The 22,745-nt window shown below is 37.7% G+C and overlaps 1 long non-coding RNA gene across 1 annotated transcript; it reads right to left on the bottom strand.

Annotated features, from left to right (window-relative positions):
* Positions 1 to 19,421: 19,421 nt before the first annotated feature.
* Positions 19,422 to 21,302, bottom strand: LOC116014698. Its single transcript, XR_004097452.1, has 5 exons — positions 20,896 to 21,302; positions 20,465 to 20,651; positions 20,197 to 20,371; positions 19,726 to 19,869; positions 19,422 to 19,528 (listed from the first exon to the last, which is right to left on the bottom strand). It is a non-coding gene; the product is annotated as an uncharacterized LOC116014698 (long non-coding RNA).
* Between the last annotated feature and the right edge of the window lie 1,443 nt (positions 21,303 to 22,745).

Below are 22,745 nucleotides of genomic sequence, written 5' to 3'. Positions count from 1 at the left end.
GCTTTACGTATATATTGCAGCGGGAAGAAAGGAAGGTAGCTAGGTTAGCTACTACTATATATACAAGGATCGACCCATTGGGTCCAAAAACATGAAAGTTTAAGTTGTTCACAACTTGTTAGCCATACTAAGGCTACAAAAGATATTTACACAAAAAAAAGGGAGTTGTTCTAGACAGTATACTTCAGAGAGGGCGGAGCAGGAGGAGCAGGGGGAGCAGGAGCGTAACCGGGAGCGTAGGGGTCATCATCAAGCAGGAACTGCACATAGTCATCATAGTCCAACACTGGAAACACAACTCAGATGAGCTCTCAGCGCTCATCGGGCTACAAGAGCCCACACTAGACAACATCTGTTAAAAACACATTGAAGTGTAGTTAGCACGACGGCTAAGTAAGAGAATCCATGGTCACCCAAAATTCAACAAAGGTTTTCAAAACACGTATAAGAGAGTTTTGTAACTTTTACTCATTTGATGAGATTTCTCCTGTAAATAAATTAACAACGAGGACTTGCACAAAAAGTGATTAGTGAACCAAAATCAACATGTCTCTTAAGACAAAATCATTTCTTTCTCAAGGTCGTTACAGAGTAACCCTTTTTTCATCTTTAAAACTTCCTTAGTTTCATATTAGCAAGCGTGAGGCCTTTGGAGTATTCTCATAACTCCCTCTCTGACCACTTGGATCATCGAACTCGGGGTCAGTGGTCATCACCCGGTTTAATGCTGATCCCTTGGACGTAAGGTTTGTTAAAATGATTCCTAGCTGGCCTAGCCAGGTCCGTTAAAACGACACCTCCCCGGACTTCTAGAGTAACTATACATTAAGTGTGCACACCCCCATAAGAATACCTCATCCTATGAGTTATACAGTACTCGGCGAATAGACTTCGCCCTGCAGTATGAACTAATCATACAATATATCATAACGACGAATAGACTTCGCCCTGCAGTATGAATGATCATACAATATATCATAACGACCACTGGGCAAGGGCACTTAAAGCCACCCGTGGGTCAATCAAGGTCCTCCTCAACTTTACTTTAGAAACTAAGGTTTTGAAAACATTTTCCTTTCTTCAGTTTTCTTTCTTAAATCATTTCTTTTTGGACATATTTCTCATTTGAGTCCAATACTTGAAATTGGCTACCTCATTAGCCCATGGAAGATTTTCAAAATACTCTCAGTACCCGCAGGCTTTTCAAACACCATTTTCTCATCTTTCTCACGTAAAGTACACACTCATTAAAAGTGGTATTTTCCTTCAAAAAGAGTTTATTACCGAAATGGTCCCTCAACTATTGCGAAATTACCAATTTGGTCCTCGACAATTTTTCGTGCCTAATTAAGTCCATCGACTTTGAAAATTTTAACCAATTTGGTCCTCCGGTTATTTTGCCGTTAAATTTCCGTTAAATCAGGACCAAATTGGTAATTTTGCTATAGTCAAGGGACTAAATTGGTAATTAAATTTTCAGTGAAATGGTCCCTTGACTATAGCAATATTATCAATTTGATCCCTTGACTATAGCAAAATTACCAATTTGGTCCCGATTTTAACGGATGTTTAACGGCAAAATAAACGGAGGACCAAATTGGTTAAAATTTTCAAAGTCGAGGGACTTAATTGGACACAAAAAATTGTCGAGGACCAAATTGGTAATTTCGCAATAGTCGAGGGACCATTTCGATAATAAACTCCTTCAAAAATAAGGTTTTGACAACCTGTGTACCAAAATAGCATACGTTCTTCAACGTAAGTTTTTATAAACATTTTTGGATATACTTCATATTCAAGTCTCATACTTGAAATCCATCCACCTAGTTATACCCTTATATATTCTACTAACACAACACAAAGCTCATAAATCCCTATTTCAACTATCAATTATTAAATCTTAAGTGACAAAACCAACTTAAGGGACTTCTTACCTCTTGGTTGAAGTACTTTTTGCAAGAAGGATTTTGATCCTCTACTCAAATCTTTCACCAAAAATTCCTAGGAAAAACATATCATCATAATAATAATTTTAGGAAATCTTAACCTATAGTTAGGTTCTAGGGAAGAAAACAAGGCTTTTAACCGAATAAAAATGGAATTTTACCGAATAGGTGATGATCTTGATGAAGAAATTGGCTATGGAAGCTCTTGAATTCAAGGAAGAAGATGAAGTTTTCTCTCTCTCTTTCCTCTCCAATATTTCGGTCACAATGGGGAAAAATAAAATAATCAAGCTTATATATTTTCCCTTATAAGATTAGGATGAGGAAGCTTGGAGAAAAAGTTACATTGTTTCTTATAAGGGAAGAAAGGAGAAACTTGGAGATCAAGTTTCCATTTAGATCATCTCCAAAAATCATTTTAATATTAGCATGTGGCTAGAAGGAGTGACACTTGTAACAATTCCATGGTGTGTCTTGTAGAGTAAGACTCCTTGCTAGTTTGGGATTAAATCAGATATAGCTACGGTAGAAAATTGTAACACCCCGAAAATTCGTTCAAGCCTTACTACCGATAATTAATTCCTTGGGTAATTTAATTAATTCCAATTGGGCTAATTCTTTCAATTTGATATATATATATATATATATTCTTGAGCCTAATTTGATTATTCTAATCAAGAGCCCAATTAATTGAATTTATTCTTGTAAGGGATTTTATTCAATTTGGATCCTTACAATATTTGTAATTAAATATTCCTACAAGCCCAATTTCTTGATCATATATTATATAATATATATGTAATGTTCCTAAGACATTTTATGGGTTTCCTTATTCTAATTCTTATAATTAATTGTAAGGGGTGAATTCATTTAGCCCAACTTACTAGTCTTGGACATATATTTAATTCTTGTAAGCCATTATAATATGTACTTAAGCCCATCTCATATTAAAGTCTTACACCCTAAATATTGTATGTATTCTTAGTATATATTTTGATGATCAAAATACCCTAAAAGCTTTCACTCCTCTTCCTCCCTCCCTACACTCTCACGCCATTTTCACCATTCTTGCATCCAAAAATTGATCTCCATTTCCCTACAAGTTTTCAAGTAAAGGTTGCTCTTTTATGCTTGTCTAGGAGTGGGTAAGTGCATCTAGCCTAGAATCTCCTTTGTATTTTGTGGTTTGGTTAGTCTTTTTGCATATTCTTATAAATGTTCTTTTGGGGTTCTTTGGGTAAAAGATGATCATCAAGAAGGTGGGGCTTTGTGAGCTTGCTTGAGGCTTGTTGGATTAGGAAAAAGCTCTTTGAGGTAACCACTATGTCCATCAAAACTATTTTTATTCACTCCTATTCTATATGATGTTCTTGGTGTTGGAAATCCTGAAAATTCTTTGTGATTAGCCTATTTTGTTGGATCTATTTGTTGGATTTCATCTTGATCGTTTGATTAGTGTTGTATGATCATTGATGGTTTGGATTTCCATGTCTTTGGCCTCTAAATTGGATGAAATGTTGGTGTATTGGGTCTGATTTTGCTCTCTGGAAATACCTCTTTCGTGTCTGCTGTTGATGTTCTGGAACTGGGGTTGGAGTTGACCTTGCGGAGGTCCTCGGCGGCACAATGTAACCCGCCGGGGAGTTCCGCAAGGCCAAGGCGGTTGGGTTGAACGGAGAGTGGTGTTCCGTTGAGGCAGTCCGCCTCCTTCCTGCGGAGGAGTGCGGCGGAAGACGGTGTTCCGTCAGTGTGTTCCGCAAGTTCTCTGGGAATCTGCTCCCAGAGGCTGCTTTGTGATGTTGTTGTCTGTTGTTTCTCCTTTGTTTCTGATTATTGTTGGATTGTTTTGTGGAGTATTTTACCATGTCTTTGGAGTATTTATCCATGCCTTTTGTTGGGTATTTACTACCTTGTCTTGGAGATTTATTCATGTCTTTATTTCCCCTTTTGTACTCTTGGTCTATTGATTCTTGATATTCATTTACCTGGGAGTTTGTTTGTGTTCATAGATGAGATGAACACTTTGTTTGGTTGTTTTGGGATGATGTTGGAGTATGAGTATGTGATGTTGGTTGTTGGTATCATTGGAGTTTGTTGGGTGAACTAGTTGTGCTACTATTGTTGGTATTCGGGTTCATTACCCCTGTGATTGGGTTCATTACCCCCGTGATTGGGTCGATGACCCCTGTGATTGGACTTAGGTCCCTGTGATTGGACTACGGTCCCTGTGATTGGGTTCATTACCCCGTGATTGGGTTCATTACCCCCGTGATTGGGTCGATTCACCCCTGTGATTGGACTTCGGTCCCTGTGATTTGGGTTTTACCCCTGTGTACTTGGCTTCTGATTTGGGGCTGGGTTCGGTATGATGGTTGGTGTGAAGTTTGGTGGTTGGTGTGGGAAGTTTCTTTCGGTTCTTTGGTTGTGAGTCTTTGTTTATTCGGTTGATACCTCGTTGTTCTCGATTATGATTGATTGTTCCTTATACTTGTGTTCAGTTGGTACCTTGGTTATGACTCGTTGTTGTCTTATGCTTTCATCGTTGAGTTTTGGCTTTATTCGAATGAGTTTTGGCTTATGATTTGTTCAGCTTATTGTTGTTGAGTATCCGTTTTGAACTATTGTACAGTTCGTTGGTGTTTATATTCTATATGGGTGTGTAAACCTATTTACAAGCTTATTATATATCTATATCTCCTTGCGGGTGTGAATGGTGGTTGCTTAGCATTCTTTTGCTAATGGTTCTTTGCGTGTTTTCCAGGTATGGAGTAGTCTATGCGAGAGCGCGCTAGAGTTTCTCTTTCTGAGGATGCGTAGACTTAGCTTACCTTGTTTAGACTTTGGTTTTGGGCCTGTGTGCCTTGAGATATTATGATATACTCTTGATTAGTCCTTTGGGTACTTTTGGATAATTATGGATTATGTTTGAGGATTTATTCAGTTTTATGATATGACAGCTTAGTTTATTCTTATGTTTAGCCTGTGCATCTAGGCTGTGTTTATACCTAGATGTGGCATGACGCCCTTAAGTTTTAAATTCGCTTCCGCTTTGTTATGGTTTTGGTTGAGATAGGCAGCTGTTGTGTTAAGTTTTATCTATCTCAGCCTGTGTAAGGTTGGGGTGTCACAGTTGGTATCAGAGCCTGTGTTGAGGTCTGAGTAGAGATCCTAGGGTTGAACTTTTGAGACTCTAGGACTTGATCAGTAGGAATTAAGATGTTTGAGAATCCTAGGATGTGTGAATTCTAGGAATCGCGGTGAGGACACGCCTTGTTTGTTTATGTTGTTTGTGTTTTGTTAACCTTGTTGTCTGCAGCTTGCGGCTCATCTACTCGGTAAGTCTTAATCGCTTTTGGTTAAGTTGCTTCGTTTTAGTTTTGCCTAGGAGCCTGCCTTAGATTAGGAATAAGTAGTTAGTTGATGCGGAACGATGGATAGCACCGTATGCGTCTAAGCAATCAGAAGATCGGGCGGCTCGTCAAAGAAGACTAATCCACTCGCAGCTTGGAGTTATCGACAGCAATCTACGTTCTTCGGGAATGGCGTCTTCGCGTGTGAAGCGTCGTCGGCAAGATCTTCGTTCACCTCAAGACTTGAAGAACAAGTTCGTGCAGCTGAAGTGCGATAAGAAGACGAAGAAAGCAATAGGAGCTCGAAGACTGAAGACTCGAAGACTCTCGGCTATGAGGGATCGGCACGAGCAAATGCCGACGCGTCAAGGAAGAGTTAAAGCACGCCAAGTAGGAGCTTTCAGGTCGGCCATAAGGAGTCTCGTGCAAGCACTCTAAGGAAGGAACCTCGGTGGCAAGAAATAAATAAAGGAATAAACTAAGCAAGATAGTAAACGACCGAATCAACCGCATATCAAGACCAACCGAAGTGAACCTAAAGGCTAGCTCAATCCCCGAATTTTCCAAAGTGGAGTTGGCCCGTAGTGCTAATGGAGTTCCGTAGAAGACTTAATCTACCGAGCAAGTAAGCAAAGGCGCCCTTGATCGCGCTAAACACAAAGATTAAAGTTGAGAGCTGCGTTCCACTACTTTGGATGACCAACAAGAAGAACCAATGAAGAGTGGAAAAATAGGTTGATATGTGTTCGTGCTATTGACCTGCAAGAATCGCAAGAAGAACACCAAGATTTGACCGAACCACCTTACAACGAAGATTGCCAATCGAATAAATAAAGGACTTCTCGTAGAACCCTGAACGATCAAAAGAGCAAGAATTCTTAATGCTAAAGAAGATGCACGCGTTACGTCGGCTTTAGGACCTCGATGTTTCAAAGTACAAGAAAGTAAACCTGGTTTTCAAGATCACCAGTAATCATAGGCGAATCTCCTTTCAAGATCAGGCGATACCTCCCTAGTTGAACCTACCTTTTCATGAAGCTTCCTCAGGAATCCCTCGTTCTGCACCAATCAGTCTTTAGTAATCCATCGCCTTCGACTTCTCCTGGGGTGGCAAAGGTTGTGCGTGTCGTACCTTACGAAGTAGAGCGTATCCGAACTGTAGACCCACGTTGCGTAGGAAGCAAGGTCAAGATCCGTCAATCGGTCAGAGTATCATGGTCAAATCGTCAAGCTGTGGAAACCGCTTAGAGTTGAGAAACTCCTTATTCTTCTTAAATCTGAATTCCTCTTTCATCCTTGAAATCCCAATTATCCTTTTGTTGAGAAATCCCTTCTATATGTTCTAATCATTATTCACATCTCTTGTGGGAAACTAAATTCTTCTTTGTTTCTTGAGACTCCAAATGCCTTTTGCTGAAACATCCCTCCTATTGATTCTAGACCTCATTGCTATCGTCCCTTGAAACCGAATTTCTCTCGTTCCCTTGGAAATTGTATATCCTTTCGTTGAGACGTCCCTTCAGTTTATCTTAAATCTCATTCTTACCTCCTTTCAAGATTGAATTTCTTTCTTTCCTTTGGAAAATTGCATACCCTATCGTTGAAAATCATTTATGTCTTTTCAAACCTCATTCCTAATTCTTCTTGGAACCTAATTCCCTCCTTTTCCTTGAATAAGCTGGATACCCTATCGTTGTAAAACTCTTTTCGCGTTTTCAATCTCGTTCCTATCTTTTCTCAAATCCGAGTTCTTTTCATTTCTCTTCCTTGATGAAAGAACTAGATATTTCCTCGGCTGTAAAATCTCTTTTATCTTTCAAACGTTACTATTGTTTGCTTCTTGAAAATATCTTGTGCAAGGTGACAACCTTATTTCCTAAGTTGTAACCTTGGTAACCTTTGATTCTAATCTTAACCTACGTTGTCCTTGAATCTTGAACCCTAAACCTTTCATTCTTTTTCCTTGTTGGATCAACGTTTTTCTTAATGAGCATGCCTTCTATAAATGTTTTCCTCTATATACTACCGTACTAGTTTTAACCTTCTGTCCCCAATACGAATTATCCTTATGCAATGGTTCTGAGTTGGATCTTTCAAGAAAATGGAGTTCGCCTAAGCTGTCAAAAGGTTAAAGCAAAGAAGTGTAGCAGCTCGTTCAGTTGGGAAGATTTGGTAATCAAGTGACCCTAAGATCGTAGCGTCTACATGTGTCATCGGAAAAGTTGAGTTGGTTCACGAAAGAGTGAAAGCTGCCCATGATCAATAGGAGTCATATGCTGACCAAGTTAGACTAGATGCGTGATGCGTTTCACGTTTGCTGCTGAAGATATATGTACATGATGCGCTTCGTGATATCCACCTGGAAGTCGTAACGTTCGAAGATGCTCTATCTTACGAAGAGAAGCCAACAAGAATTTTGGACGCCCAGTCAAGAGAAGTGCACCGGCAAGCAATGAAGTCCGTGAAGGCGGTGTGATCCAACCACGTGGCCAAAGGAGCGACCTTGGATATGGGGGATGTGATGAGAAATCAGTTCCAAGAAGTTCGGCATGAGGAGGTCACCCAGTTCAGTTGATAGCTTCCGTGCATATGTTAGATCTTTGTTAGGAATCCTTTTTACCTAAGTAAGTAGCCAGTTTAGTTCTTGCATGCTAGTTTTGGGTTGGGTAAGTTATAAGTTTAGAATGTTAGAAGTTAGTAAGTTCTTGAGTTTAGTTGCATGTTAGTGTGTTCTTGAGTTTAGGATTAGTTGAGCAATCGTTTTCTTTTCAATCTTTCGTTGAATCCCTTGTTCTCTTTGAATCGTTCTGTTTCAAGTTCCCGTTAGCTTCGAGCTTCGGGGACGAAGCTCCTTTTAAGGGGGGTAGAGTGTAACACCCCGAAAATTCGTTCAAGCCTTACTACCGATAATTAATTCCTTGGGTAATTTAATTAATTCCAATTGGGCTAATTCTTTCAATTTGATATATATATATATATATATATATTCTTGAGCCTAATTTGATTATTCTAATCAAGAGCCCAATTAATTGAATTTATTCTTGTAAGGGATTTTATTCAATTTGGATCCTTACAATATTTGTAATTAAATATTCCTACAAGCCCAATTTCTTGATCATATATTATATAATATATATGTAATGTTCCTAAGACATTTTATGGGCTTCCTTATTGTAATTCTTATAATTAATTGTAAGGGGTGAATTCATTTAGCCCAACTTACTAGTCTTGGACATATATTTAATTCTTGTAAGCCATTATAATATGTACTTAAGCCCATCTCATATTAAAGTCTTACACCCTAAATATTGTATGTATTCTTAGTATATATTTTGATGATCAAAATACCCTAAAAGCTTTCACTCCTCTTCCTCCCTCCCTACACTCTCACGCCATTTTCACCATTCTTGCATCCAAAAATTGATCTCCATTTCCCTACAAGTTTTCAAGTAAAGGTTGCTCTTTTATGCTTGTCTAGGAGTGGGTAAGTGCATCTAGCCTAGAATCTCCTTTGTATTTTGTGGTTTGGTTAGTCTTTTTGCATATTCTTATAAATGTTCTTTTGGGGTTCTTTGGGTAAAAGATGATCATCAAGAAGGTGGGGCTTTGTGAGCTTGCTTGAGGCTTGTTGGATTAGGAAAAAGCTCTTTGAGGTAACCACTATGTCCATCAAAACTATTTTTATTCACTCCTATTTTATATGATGTTCTTGGTGTTGGAAATCCTGAAAATTCTTTGTGATTAGCCTATTTTGTTGGATCTATTTGTTGGATTTCATCTTGATCGTTTGATTAGTGTTGTATGATCATTGATGGTTTGGATTTCCATGTTTTTGGCCTCTAAATTGGATGAAATATTGATGTATTGGGTCTGATTATACTCTCTGGAAATATGATTTTTCGTGTCTGCTGTTGATGTTCTGGAACTGGGGTTGGAGTTGACCTTACGGAGGTCCTCGGCGGCACAATGTAACCCGCCGGGGAGTTCCGCAAGGCCAAGGCGGTTGGGTTGAACGGAGAGTGGTGTTCCGTTGAGGCAGTCCGCCTCCTTCCTTCGGAGGAGTGCGGCGGAGGACGGTGTTCCGTCAGCGTGTTCCGCAAGTACTCTGGGAATCTGCTCTCAGAGGCTGTTTTTGGGATGTTGTTATCTGTTGTTTCTCCTTTGTTCCTGATTATTGTTGGATTGTTTTGTGGAGTATTTTACCATGTCTTTGGAGTATTTATCCATGCCTTTTGTTGGGTAATTACTACCTTGTCTTGGAGATTTATTCGTGTCTTTGGTTTCCCTTTTTGTACTCTTGGTCTATTGATTCTTGATATTCATTTACCTGGGAGTTTGTTTGTGTTCATAGATGAGATGAACACTTTGTTTGGTTGTTTTGGGATGATGTTGGAGTATGAGTATATGATGTTGGTTTGTTGGTATCTTTGGAGTTTGTTGGGTGAACTATATGTGCTACTATTGTTTGTATTCGGGTTCATTACCCCTGTGATTGGGTTCATTACCCCCGTGATTGGGTCGATGACCCCTGTGATTGGACTTAGGTCCCTGTGATTGGACTACGGTCCCTGTGATTGGGTTCATTACCCCGTGATTGGGTTCATTACCCCCGTGATTGGGTCGATTCACCCCTGTGATTGGACTTCGGTCCTTGTGATTGGGTTTTACCCCTGTGTACCTGGCTTCTGATGTGGGGTTGGGTTCGGTATGATGGTTGGTGTGAGGATTTGGTGGTTGGAGTTGAGGGTTCCTTTCGGTTCTTTGGTTGTGAGTCTTTGTTTATTCGGTTGATATCTCGTTGTTTTCGGTTATGATTGATTGTCCCTTATGATTGTGTTCAGTTGGTATCTTGGTCATGGTCGTTGTTGTCTTATGCTTTCGTCGTTGGACTTTGGCTTCGTTTGAATGAGTTTTGGTTTATGATTTGTTCAGCTTGTTGTTGTTGAGTATCCGTTTTGAACTATTGTACAGTTCGTTGGTGTTTATATTCTATATGGGTGTGTAAACCTATTTACAAGCTTATTATATATCTATATCTCCTTGCGGGTGTGAATGGTGGTTGCTTAGCATTCTTTTGCTAATGGTTCTTTGTGTGTTTTCCAGGTTTGCCTTAAAGTCTTTGCGTGAGCGCGATAGAGATTCACCCGTATGAGGAGGCTTAGATAGTGGTTATGTTTTAGATTTATGCGTTGGCCTGTGAGCCATTTGAGATTTCTTTATAAACTCTTGACTAGTGTTTGGATGTTTTGAGACTTGACTTAAGGATTATCGTTTATACAGTTCAGTTTTTATGGTTAGCCTGTGCATCTAGGCCGTGTTATCTTACCTAGATGTGGCATGACGCCCTTAGGTTTTAAATTCGCTTCCGCTATGTTCTGTTGTTGGTTGAGATAGTCAGCTGTTGTGTTGAGTTTTTATCTATCTCAGCTTGTGTAAGGTTGGGGTGTCACAAAAATAATTTAGGGACAATAGGGTGGCTGCCTAGGTTTTAGAAGAGACAAAATAAAATTAAAACATAGATGATATCAGTCAAATAATTGGTATCAAATTGAAGAATACATGTGCTGGCAGAAAGAAATTGGCATAACACTGGATCCGGATTAAAAATATTATTGGGAGTATTTGGTAAGGTATTTTGATACCATTTTCTTCAAATATGTAGTTAAGCAAGTCTAGAAGCTACATATAAAATTTCATAATGATCGGAGTAGTATAAGTATGGTTTTCGAATTTTTTTTCCAAAACTAGTCCAGAGAGAAAAATTCTGGACAGCACACTGCCAAGGGCAAAAACGTAATTTTCTGTGTTTACTCAAATATCCAAATGACCAAAACTTTTTAAGGATATTAAGTACTATAGGTTGGGGTTCTAAAATAAAAATTTCAGGTAAAACGGAGTTCGGGAAGTATGTTTACCGAATAAATCTTTCGGACTGCGCCGAGTTGCAATTTTCTGAAAAATGAATAGTTAGAAACATTTTTGGCTAAAAATCATTTTGTAACAAAAATGGTGAATAAATTTCGGGGTGTCACAAATGGGCCTGAAATCTGCAATAGACTCGGGAACCTCTTTTTTCGGGATCAGTGTCATGAAGGCCTTAAGCATGGATTTATGAATCACCCCTCTCTCCAGGGCATGATTAACCATATTGGTCAGGGCCAATCTCCTCCTAGAAGCGTTGGTAAAAGAAAAGATCACCTGGATCCCGTCTAGGCCCGGGCTCCCATATTTCTTCATCCCAAAGGTAGCTATGACAACCCTAAATTTTCACGCTGAGATAGGCATACACTTAATATAAAAGTTAGCAAATCTCAGAACCAAGACAGGATAAAGCGGAAGCAAATCTAGTACTCAGAGGGTGCCATGCCACATCTAGGTAAGTCTGCCCTAGATGCTAAGGCCAAAAATCCACAATCTAATCCATTAGAAGTAAGCATAACTGAATAAGTCAATACATAAACATAGTCTAAGGCGCGCAGGCCTGAAAATGTCTAAACCAACCAAACAGATCACTAACTAAGCATAGGACGAAGTAGATCATCTCTAGCGCACTGTTGGCTCAATTTACTCCATACTTGGAAAACGGTTAGAAAATATTAGCAAACGAATGTTAAGTAATCAACCACTCACACTTGTGAGAAATACAATAGTATAGCATAGGTTGTAAATAGGTTTACACACGCATATAGAATATATGCACCAACGAATCTGTTCTTTATTTAAATCCAGATGACTTAACAACGATAAGCTGAATGAATCACAAACCAAAGACAGTTCCAAATGAATCCAATATCAAGGAACGAATTCATAATACAACAGTTCTACAATAAGGCTCAATAAAAGCATAAGTTCAACAGAATAACAAGTGAAACCAACCCAACACAATCTCACATCACTCCCTTAGAGTGACCCCAAACCAAGATACAAAGGGTAAGATCCAAACCACAATCACCAACCAACACCACCAAACCATTACCACTAAACCATCACCAACAAACCATGATACCAATACCACACCATAGAGGCAACATATGCCCAATTACATAGGCGTAAAAGCCCAACCACAGAGGCACACGGTGCCCAACCACAGAGGCATAAAGCTCATTACCACAAAAGCATACAAACCCATTACCACAAAGGCACAAAGCCCATTACCACAGAGGCATACAAGCCCAACCAAAACAGAGGCAACATAGCCCAACTAATTCCTCTCATAATAACATCCACCTGTAGAGCCTTAGTTCAAATAATCACTCCCAAAGGGTACACAAGACTCAAGAAGTCAAGGAATCATTCATAAGGACTCAAGGTCTCAATACATCAAACTCATATTCAGTTCTAAAGGAAATACTCATATGGACAGTACTCAGATTCAGAACATGGACACAGTACATGCTCAGAACAATAACCAAGGAATCAACCACAATACTAGTTCAATAATCCAAGAGAATTGACCAACAATCGTGAATAAATACTCAACAATCAAGGTAGGATACTCAATAGCATACTCAGAACATATGCCAGAATCAATGGTGAAACAACAGAGTCAATAGACCACAAAACAACACTGGAACAAAACAAGAGATGAACTAACGGAACAACCTGGTGGAACGCCACAATCCACCACCCTAATCCGCACGAAGGCTGCAAAGGGGATCCACGGATCACACCTCACCGCCGCACTGCACCGCCATGTTCAAGAGGAAAGGAGTAGCGGGACACATAATACTGCCACCCACATCCGCAAGAACAACTCCCACCCAGATTAATCAGAAACAAACCAGACACGAAGCGATGAAAAATAAACCATTTCCAGTACCTAGATAAAGAACAGAATATACATTTCCAAAAGCCAAATAATACATGGAATCCATAATAGCAACACCCAAACACATCAAGGTTCAAGGATAATGAACACAACTCAAGAATCACAAGATAGGCTCATCAAATCAACAAATCAGGACAAAACCAAGAATAATCCATAGGATTCCACAACACCAAATAATATTCGTATATTCAAGAGTGAAAGTAGGTTTTAGTGTAACATGGAAGATTACCTCTTGAAGCTTTAACAATCCAAAAGCAATCACCCTTCCTATGCTCAATCCCGCAAACCACCATCATCTCCTTGGTCATCTTAACCCAAGAAACCCCAAAGAAGAATAATAAGAACTTGTAGAAAGACTAGGAAATCATAAGATGCAATGCAATCTTACTAGGTATTAGTACTTACCCAAGCACCATAAATCCTAAAAGAGCAATTGTAACACCCCGAAATTTTGTAAGTATTTTTTTAAAAAAATATTATTATTATTTTTGAAATATTTATGTTTTATGTTGACAAAAAGAATATTTGAAAAATATTAAGTATGACAAAATATATTTTCAAACGTATATGGATATATATATTTATTTCAAAAAGAATCCACAAGTATTAATTTGGCTTGATGGATAAAACCTTAAGATTTATGTGAGACTTCTTTGGTTCGAATTTAGGTAATAACTTATTTATTTTGAAAGCATATCATTGCTACCAGAAAATGTTGAAATATATATATAGTATGCTCATATTATGGGAAAATTATACCATGCACCGTGGTGGACGTAGCATTATGCACCAGGAATCAAAACGGCGTCGTATTGTCCTTTAGCCAGTAAGTGGACGTTATTTTGGGAATCACGTCCGTTTCCTCCGTTAACTTCCTAATAAAAAAAAACAGTGAATTTGAATGGTTTGTGTTGTGGCGGTTATGGCGATCTTCTTCTCCGATTTGTGAACTCACGAATAACAAATATACAGTCGTAGCTCTTGGATTCTCAGGCATTAGGACAGTGAATTTGAATTGTTTGTGTTGTGGCGATTATGGCGATCTTCTTCTCCGATTTGTGAACTCACGAATAACAAATATATAGTCGTAGCTCTTGGATTCTCAGGCATTAGGATATGCAACGCGTCAATTCGCAGCAGGAAGTAGTTGCGACTGAAGAACTCGATGATCCGGTTGGATTGGCTATTTCAGGCGATCCTAATCCAGGTTTTTTATGTTTGATTTTGTGATTTTGTTTGTGTTTATGAAAATCATTGAATTCGTATTCTTTGATTCGTGTGTTTTGATTATATGATACTGGTTTTAGGACTGTTTTATGATATAACTATGCGATTGGAAGGGTAGAAGATGAGTTTTGTGTATTTGTGTGGATATTATGTGTATTCTTTTAATGAACTGTGAGTATTTCAGGCAACGTTTCTATGTATTCATTGTAGTTGTATGTAAAACAGAGGTGTATTGTGTTTTGTTTATCGAATGTCAGTCTGGTGGATTTTTGTGTGTTTTTGTGAATATTTTGTGTATTCTTTGAATTCAATATGTGTATTGTGGTCAGAGAGTTTGTGTATTCATGTTAGTTGTAATGTAAACACAAGGTGATATGTGTTTTGTATTTTGGTTTTCCAATATTCTGTGTATTCTAGTTATACACTATGTGTATTGTAGGCATGTATTCTGTGTATTGACTGTAGGGGTACTTAAACATTGTGTTTTTGCAGCTGATCAGGAATTGTTAGGGGTGTCAGTGAGTTCTATTGATGAAGCATATGAGGTTTATAATGATTATGCTTTCAGGCTAGGTTTTAGTGTGAGGAGGGGTAAGCAAAGATATAGTGCTGGTACAAAACAATTGAAGATGAAGGAGTTTAATTGTTCAAAGTCTGGGTTTAAAAGGGTTTTAAGAAAGGGAAGTTATTTAAAAGTTGATGTACGGACAGGTTGTCGTGCATCTGTTCAATTTGATTTAGATGGGAATGGGATGTGGACTGTGACAAAGCACTAGAAGCTTCATAATCATGAGTTTGTTCCAACGACCAAGAGTTATCTTTTACAGTCACATAGATCAGTGTCTAGAAATCATCTTTCCTACCTAAAGGATTTGAAGAAGAGCGGTGTTTCTGTGGCTGATGGTTTACGGTTTCTTAAAACACAATCATGGGGGTCACCACTCGTTGGTTTTACAAGCAGGGATGCATATAACTCGCTGTGCACTGATGTATTGAACAATTTGGATGGAACCGCCTCAAACACATTAATTCAAATAATTAGACAAATGCAGTCAAGTGAAAAGGATTTTTTCTTTGATTTCGAAGTGGATGATGAGTCAAGGTTGTGCAGCTTTTTTTGGAGAGATGGGAAAATGATGCGAGGCTATGAATTGTTTGGAGATTTATTAGTTCACGATACGACGTATCGTACTAACAAATATGATATGATTTGTGGTCCATTCGTTGGTATGAACCATCACTGTATGAACGTTATGTTTGGATGTGGTTTTTTGTTGAACGAGAGGATTGAGTCGTTTGTATGGTTGTTTAGGTCATTTTTAAGATCAATGAATGGGAAAAGTCCCCAAAGTATAATGACCGATCAATGTGCTGCCATGGCTGCTGCTATTTCCCATGTTTTTCCAACCTCAAGACATCGCCTATGTATATGGCATATCGGTGAGAATTCAAAGAAGCACATCGAGGGACTAAGAAATCAAAAAGATTTTCTAGACATATTCAATTGTCTGTTGAAACATACCGATACAAAGGTAGAGTTTGAGCTTTACTGGACAAGGTATGCTTTCATTAAACATTCTGTCTATTNGGCGGTTATGGCGATCTTCTTCTCCGATTTGTGAACTCACGAATAACAAATATACAGTCGTAGCTCTTGGATTCTCAGGCATTAGGACAGTGAATTTGAATTGTTTGTGTTGTGGCGATTATGGCGATCTTCTTCTCCGATTTGTGAACTCACGAATAACAAATATATAGTCGTAGCTCTTGGATTCTCAGGCATTAGGATATGCAACGCGTCAATTCGCAGCAGGAAGTAGTTGCGACTGAAGAACTCGATGATCCGGTTGGATTGGCTATTTCAGGCGATCCTAATCCAGGTTTTTTATGTTTGATTTTGTGATTTTGTTTGTGTTTATGAAAATCATTGAATTCGTATTCTTTGATTCGTGTGTTTTGATTATATGATACTGGTTTTAGGACTGTTTTATGATATAACTATGCGATTGGAAGGGTAGAAGATGAGTTTTGTGTATTTGTGTGGATATTATGTGTATTCTTTTAATGAACTGTGAGTATTTCAGGCAACGTTTCTATGTATTCATTGTAGTTGTATGTAAAACAGAGGTGTATTGTGTTTTGTTTATCGAATGTCAGTCTGGTGGATTTTTGTGTGTTTTTGTGAATATTTTGTGTATTCTTTGAATTCAATATGTGTATTGTGGTCAGAGAGTTTGTGTATTCATGTTAGTTGTAATGTAAACACAAGGTGATATGTGTTTTGTATTTTGGTTTTCCAATATTCTGTGTATTCTAGTTATACACTATGTGTATTGTAGGCATGTATTCTGTGTATTGACTGTAGGGGTACTTAAACATTGTGTTTTTGCAGCTGATCAGGAATTGTTAGGGGTGTCAGTGAGTTCTATTGATGAAGCATATGAGGTTTATAATGATTATGCTTTCAGGCTAGGTTTTAGTGTGAGGAGGGGTAAGCAAAGATATAGTGCTGGTACAAAACAATTGAAGATGAAGGAGTTTAATTGTTCAAAGTCTGGGTTTAAAAGGGTTTTAAGAAAGGGAAGTTATTTAAAAGTTGATGTACGGACAGGTTGTCGTGCATCTGTTCAATTTGATTTAGATGGGAATGGGATGTGGACTGTGACAAAGCACTAGAAGCTTCATAATCATGAGTTTGTTCCAACGACCAAGAGTTATCTTTTACAGTCACATAGATCAGTGTCTAGAAATCATCTTTCCTACCTAAAGGATTTGAAGAAGAGCGGTGTTTCTGTGGCTGATGGTTTACGGTTTCTTAAAACACAATCATGGGGGTCACCACTCGTTGGTTTTACAAGCAGGGATGCATATAACTCGCTGTGCACTGATGTATTGAACAATTTGGATGGAACCGCCTCAAACACATTAATTCAAATAATTAGACAAATGCAGTCAAGTGAAAAGGATTTTTTCTTTGATTTCGAAGTGGATGATGAGTCAAGGTTGTGCAGCTTTTTTTGGAGAGATGGGAAAATGATGCGAGGCTATGAATTGTTTGGAGATTTATTAGTTCACGATACGACGTATCGTACTAACAAATATGATATGATTTGTGGTCCATTCGTTGGTATGAACCATCACTGTATGAACGTTATGTTTGGATGTGGTTTTTTGTTGAACGAGAGGATTGAGTCGTTTGTATGGTTGTTTAGGTCATTTTTAAGATCAATGAATGGGAAAAGTCCCCAAAGTATAATGACCGATCAATGTGCTGCCATGGCTGCTGCTATTTCCCATGTTTTTCCAACCTCAAGACATCGCCTATGTATATGGCATATCGGTGAGAATTCAAAGAAGCACATCGAGGGACTAAGAAATCAAAAAGATTTTCTAGACATATTCAATTGTCTGTTGAAACATACCGATACAAAGGTAGAGTTTGAGCTTTACTGGACAAGGTATGCTTTCATTAAACAAGAGTTTGAGCTTTACTGGACAAGGTATGCTTTCATTAAACATTCTGTCTATTGGTGCTGGACAAGGTATGCTTTCATTAAACATTCTGTCTATTGGTGATGGTATTTATGTTTATTTAGTTATAGTATTCTGTGTATTATATTTTTCCCAATTACTTGCATTAGTATACAGAGTTGGCAATTCTCACCCAGATTATGTGTATTCTCTTGATATATTCTGAGTATTGTAGTGTTAGAGTATGTTTATTCTATTGATTCTGTGCTTTTATTCCCATGCCTTCATATCTGATAATACTCCCCTTATATTCTGTGTATTCAATTGAATAATTCTGTGTATTTGTATATGAGAGTCTGTGTATGCATTATAGTATATGAATAGGTGTAGTTAATATATATGTTATGGTATTTCAGGATGGTCACAACATACAAATGCCATAATAATTCTTGGATTGAAAAGCTGTATCAATGTAGAGAAAAATGGTGCCCTGCATTTAACAAAGATTATTTTTCTGGTGGTATTTTATCTTCACAAAGGAGTGAAACCACAAATCACTCTATTTCTAGAAGGTTATCCAAGACTGCTGGGCTATGTGATTTCTATAGCTCCATTGTTGGTGTTGTTTCGGAGTGGAGGAGTAGAGAGAACGGGGAAGATGTCCGATGTTCCCAAGGTGTACCTACAATGGCTATGGATCACATTAAGATTATTTCACACGCTAGGGATATTTATACGATTGAGATATATTACTNAATAATTCTTGGATTGAAAAGCTGTATCAATGTAGAGAAAAATGGTGCCCTGCATTTAACAAAGATTATTTTTCTGGTGGTATTTTATCTTCACAAAGGAGTGAAACCACAAATCACTCTATTTCTAGAAGGTTATCCAAGACTGCTGGGCTATGTGATTTCTATAGCTCCATTGTTGGTGTTGTTTCGGAGTGGAGGAGTAGAGAGAACGGGGAAGATGTCCGATGTTCCCAAGGTGTACCTACAATGGCTATGGATCACATTAAGATTATTTCACACGCTAGGGATATTTATACGATTGAGATATATTACTTGTTCGAAGAGCAGTTTTTGAAAGGGGCATCATGCTATCAAGAGTGTGTTCAATTTCAAGGTGGTGTGTATAAGTATCACGTTTGGAGGCCGGAGGTTGATATTATTAGGCATGAAGTGATTTTTAACGTTAGAGAGTTAGATATTTGGTGCAGTTGCAAGCTGTTCACTGAAACCGGGATCTTATGTTGTCACTGTTTGCGCATTTTAAACGTGCGCATTTAATAGATATGGCACCCTATAATATAAGATGTGACGAAAAGCTTTTTTTCATTTCAGAGTTAGAGTAGTTTCCAAAATAAAGAACACATCTCAGATACTTGTTTCAATTTCAGTTTACAAAAATCAACATCTTTACNCTTTATTCCAAATAAGATGATTGTTGCAAACATTAATCAAAGTGAAGAAAATCAAGGTTATACTGAACACAATTTATACAATCTAGTGGACAAATAAGCTTAAATATGGGGATTAAATATGATCAAAAATGCACTTATCATGCCTCATCGAGTATATGGCACAGTCTACAGCATTTTCTTCATTTTGCCAAGGCAGCTGCATGTATTGCACTCTCATTGATTTCATCTTCTTTGCAAGTGCACTCTTCTTTGTTGCGAGATACTTAGTGAAGGCAATCAACTGTAGAATATCGATATAGTTGTGTGTAATTAGTATGACAGAATACACAGAATCACAGCATGTAACACACAGAATATGTAGTCTAAGTCCTATACATAATATACTTTGTAATATACAGAATACACAGAATGAAATGTTAGAATACACAGACTCACTCAGTAAGATACACAGAATTTAATAGAGATAAGATTTCTTACTAGTTTCTTCGGACAACCTTCATACTTGTCTTGTGCTTTAATTCCTTCATGAATAGGCCTGTTGTCAATTATTTGAAGTCTTGATCTCAAGAAATTAAAGCACATCAGGTAGAAATGTTGGTGTCGGAGGATACTGAAGAATACCTGTTAAGAGTAGTCAGAAAAACAAATTAGTTTGTGTTATATGGACAATTCAAATGAATAATATAGAGAATTTAAATAATTAAGGTATAGTTATTTTGTACTTTCAAGGCTGGCATCACTTATGTCAAGAAAAATTGATTCTAATTGGTGATCAATCGCTCCGCAGAATTCTTTCAAAATGGCCTTTGAGGCAGCACTTTTACTATTTTGCAAATTTGTTGCACTTTCTAACGTCATTTGCATAAATTTGTTTTTTTTTTTGTTATACAATGCATTGGTATGAATAAAGGAAAGAAAAAAAAAGTTTAGAGTAAAATGTTTACTTACAAAAACGACTTCTGAGAAGAAAACCGTTTTTGGCTTGTCAATTGATCTTCGCATTTCTAGTAAACTCATCATTTGACACCAAATTTGCACAATGTTGGTAGATACATAACCGGATGCCAATGACATGAAATCATCCCGGTTAGCGACCTAATTGTTTCCCAAATAAAGCATATCACTACACAAAGTAAAATATAGATTAATCATAAAGGAAATAACATGTTAAGTAATATGATGTATGTCTAGTAAAAGTTATCAAAATGGAACTTACTTCATTGAATATTGACCACCGCAAGACAAGAATGCATAGTCTGAAAATATTTTTTGTTTAGTTGAAATGTTTGTCAGCTTTGTTCTGTTTTGTGTCCAATATGGTGAGCGTAAGGCCAGAGGAAGTTGTTTCAACTTTCTTTGTGGTCTTTTCTTTGTGTGAACATCTTCAATTTCTTCTTCAGACTCTGCAAGGATGTTGTGTATACACAGAAATATAATAGTCAATACACAGAATGATAGCATGTAATACACAAAATACTACCATGTAATACACAGAATATATAGTCTAAGTGAATTACAGAATAAAAATTTTAATATACAGAATACACAGAATGAAATATTAGAATACACAGACTCACTCAATAAGATACACATAATATAAGCACAAGTATTAGTAAATTATAAAGTGTTATAAGCATAGGTGTATACCTTTCAAATTCAATTTCAGCTGGTGTTTTTGGTGTTTCTGTTAGTGATGTTGTAGCAGATGGTATTGAAGCAGATGGGGCTACTTGTTGTTGCTCTGTAGCCACTCTAGAAATATTTTCAACCAATAATTCCAACATGATTGCTATCTCAGGAGATTTTGGAGACGCTGTTGCTTCTTTTTGTTGTTCTCTCTGTGTTAGTGGTGGTGGGGTCTTCTCCAGTGAAGGCTTGGCTGTTTTTCCTATCGGCGATCGCCTTATTGGGGATGGGGTTGCTGTTGTTGGTGCATGTAACACCCCAATTTTCAACTCTTACATTTATTACAAAATCCGTAATAAAACGCTGCGGAAGCTTACATCATATCAACAGAAAACCGGGTGCTACCGCCACACCTAGAGTGAATTCTATCACCTCTTTGACAAACTCCACTCTAAGTGCACAGGCTAAACTTACAACATTAATAACAATCCCTGTCTACATCAAAGAGTAGACCTCAACCTGTACTTCCCTTCTATTCCGAGCTCATCGGCTACAGGGGCCCACACTAATCTGCAACTGATAAGAAACACATTGAAGTGCAGTTAGCACGACGGCTAAGTAAGGATATCCATGGGTTATCCAAAACTAAATAAAGGTTTTGTAAAACTTGATTACATCAAAACCCTATCCTTACTCATCGGCCGAGGTTCTACCTGCAACCTTTACGAATAGCAATTTATACACATAATAGGCAACAATTTCAATATCATCTTAATCATTTTCCCTCTAGACGAGGTCATATAATAGTCATTTGCCTACTCAGATCATATAATGCTAAACATTTAAGCATATAAGCAGAAAAAGGGAAAACACAAATCCCATATTTGTTCTCAAACATATTCTTTGAAAAATCTTTCCTCAAAGGACATTCTCCTCACTTTTCACCATCTCCTTTCCGTAGCTACAGCGTAACTACATTTTCATACAAAATTTCCACTTAGTTTCTTTATAGAAAGCGTGAGGCCTTTGGAGTATTCACTTAACTCCTTCCCTGACCACTTGGATCATCGAACTCGGGTTCAGTGGTCATCACCCGGTCTAACACTGATCCCCTGAACGTAAGGTTCGTTAAAATGATCCCTAGCTGGCCCTACTAGGTCCATAAAAACGACACCTACCCGGACTTCTCAGAGTAACTATACTTTAAGTGTGCACACCCCCGCAGGAATACCTCATCCAAACGAGTTATATAGTACCCGGCGAATAGACTTCGCACCTTCAGTATGAATGATCATACTACATACAACAACCTTGGGCAAGGGCACTTTAAGCCACCCGAAGGCTAATCAAGGTCCTCCTCAACTTTACTAGAAACCAAGGGTTTGAAAACCATTTTCCTTCCTTTCTCATCCTCCTTGAGTCAAAATCACTTTTTTTTTGGACATGTTCCACGAAATCAAGTCCCCCTTTTTAAATCGATCACCATTCTCAAAATAGTTCAAAGTCTTGTTTCTCAAAACATTTTCCATCATCACCACACATATGTATATATGCATTCAATCATAACATTTCCCACATATGCATATTCACATAAGGTACACATACTATATGTATATATATACACGTTAAGTATATATACACTGCACATACATGCTTTATAATATACATAATACAACATTTTGTACATACATTACACACACATTATAATATACATAGCATGCTTAACTTAAATATTTAGGCACATTAACAACCACCTCATACCATATATAATATGTATATATTACTTATATATATACATATATATGTTACACTACACATACTATATATATAGAGATACAACCTTCATTTAATTATACATATATACTCATATA

This window comes from Ipomoea triloba, chromosome 4 (genome assembly GCF_003576645.1).
Source record: "Ipomoea triloba cultivar NCNSP0323 chromosome 4, ASM357664v1".
NCBI lineage: Eukaryota > Viridiplantae > Streptophyta > Magnoliopsida > Solanales > Convolvulaceae > Ipomoea > Ipomoea triloba.
The sequence above is the reverse complement of the archived record's forward strand: the minus strand, read 5'-3'. Positions and strand labels throughout refer to the sequence as shown.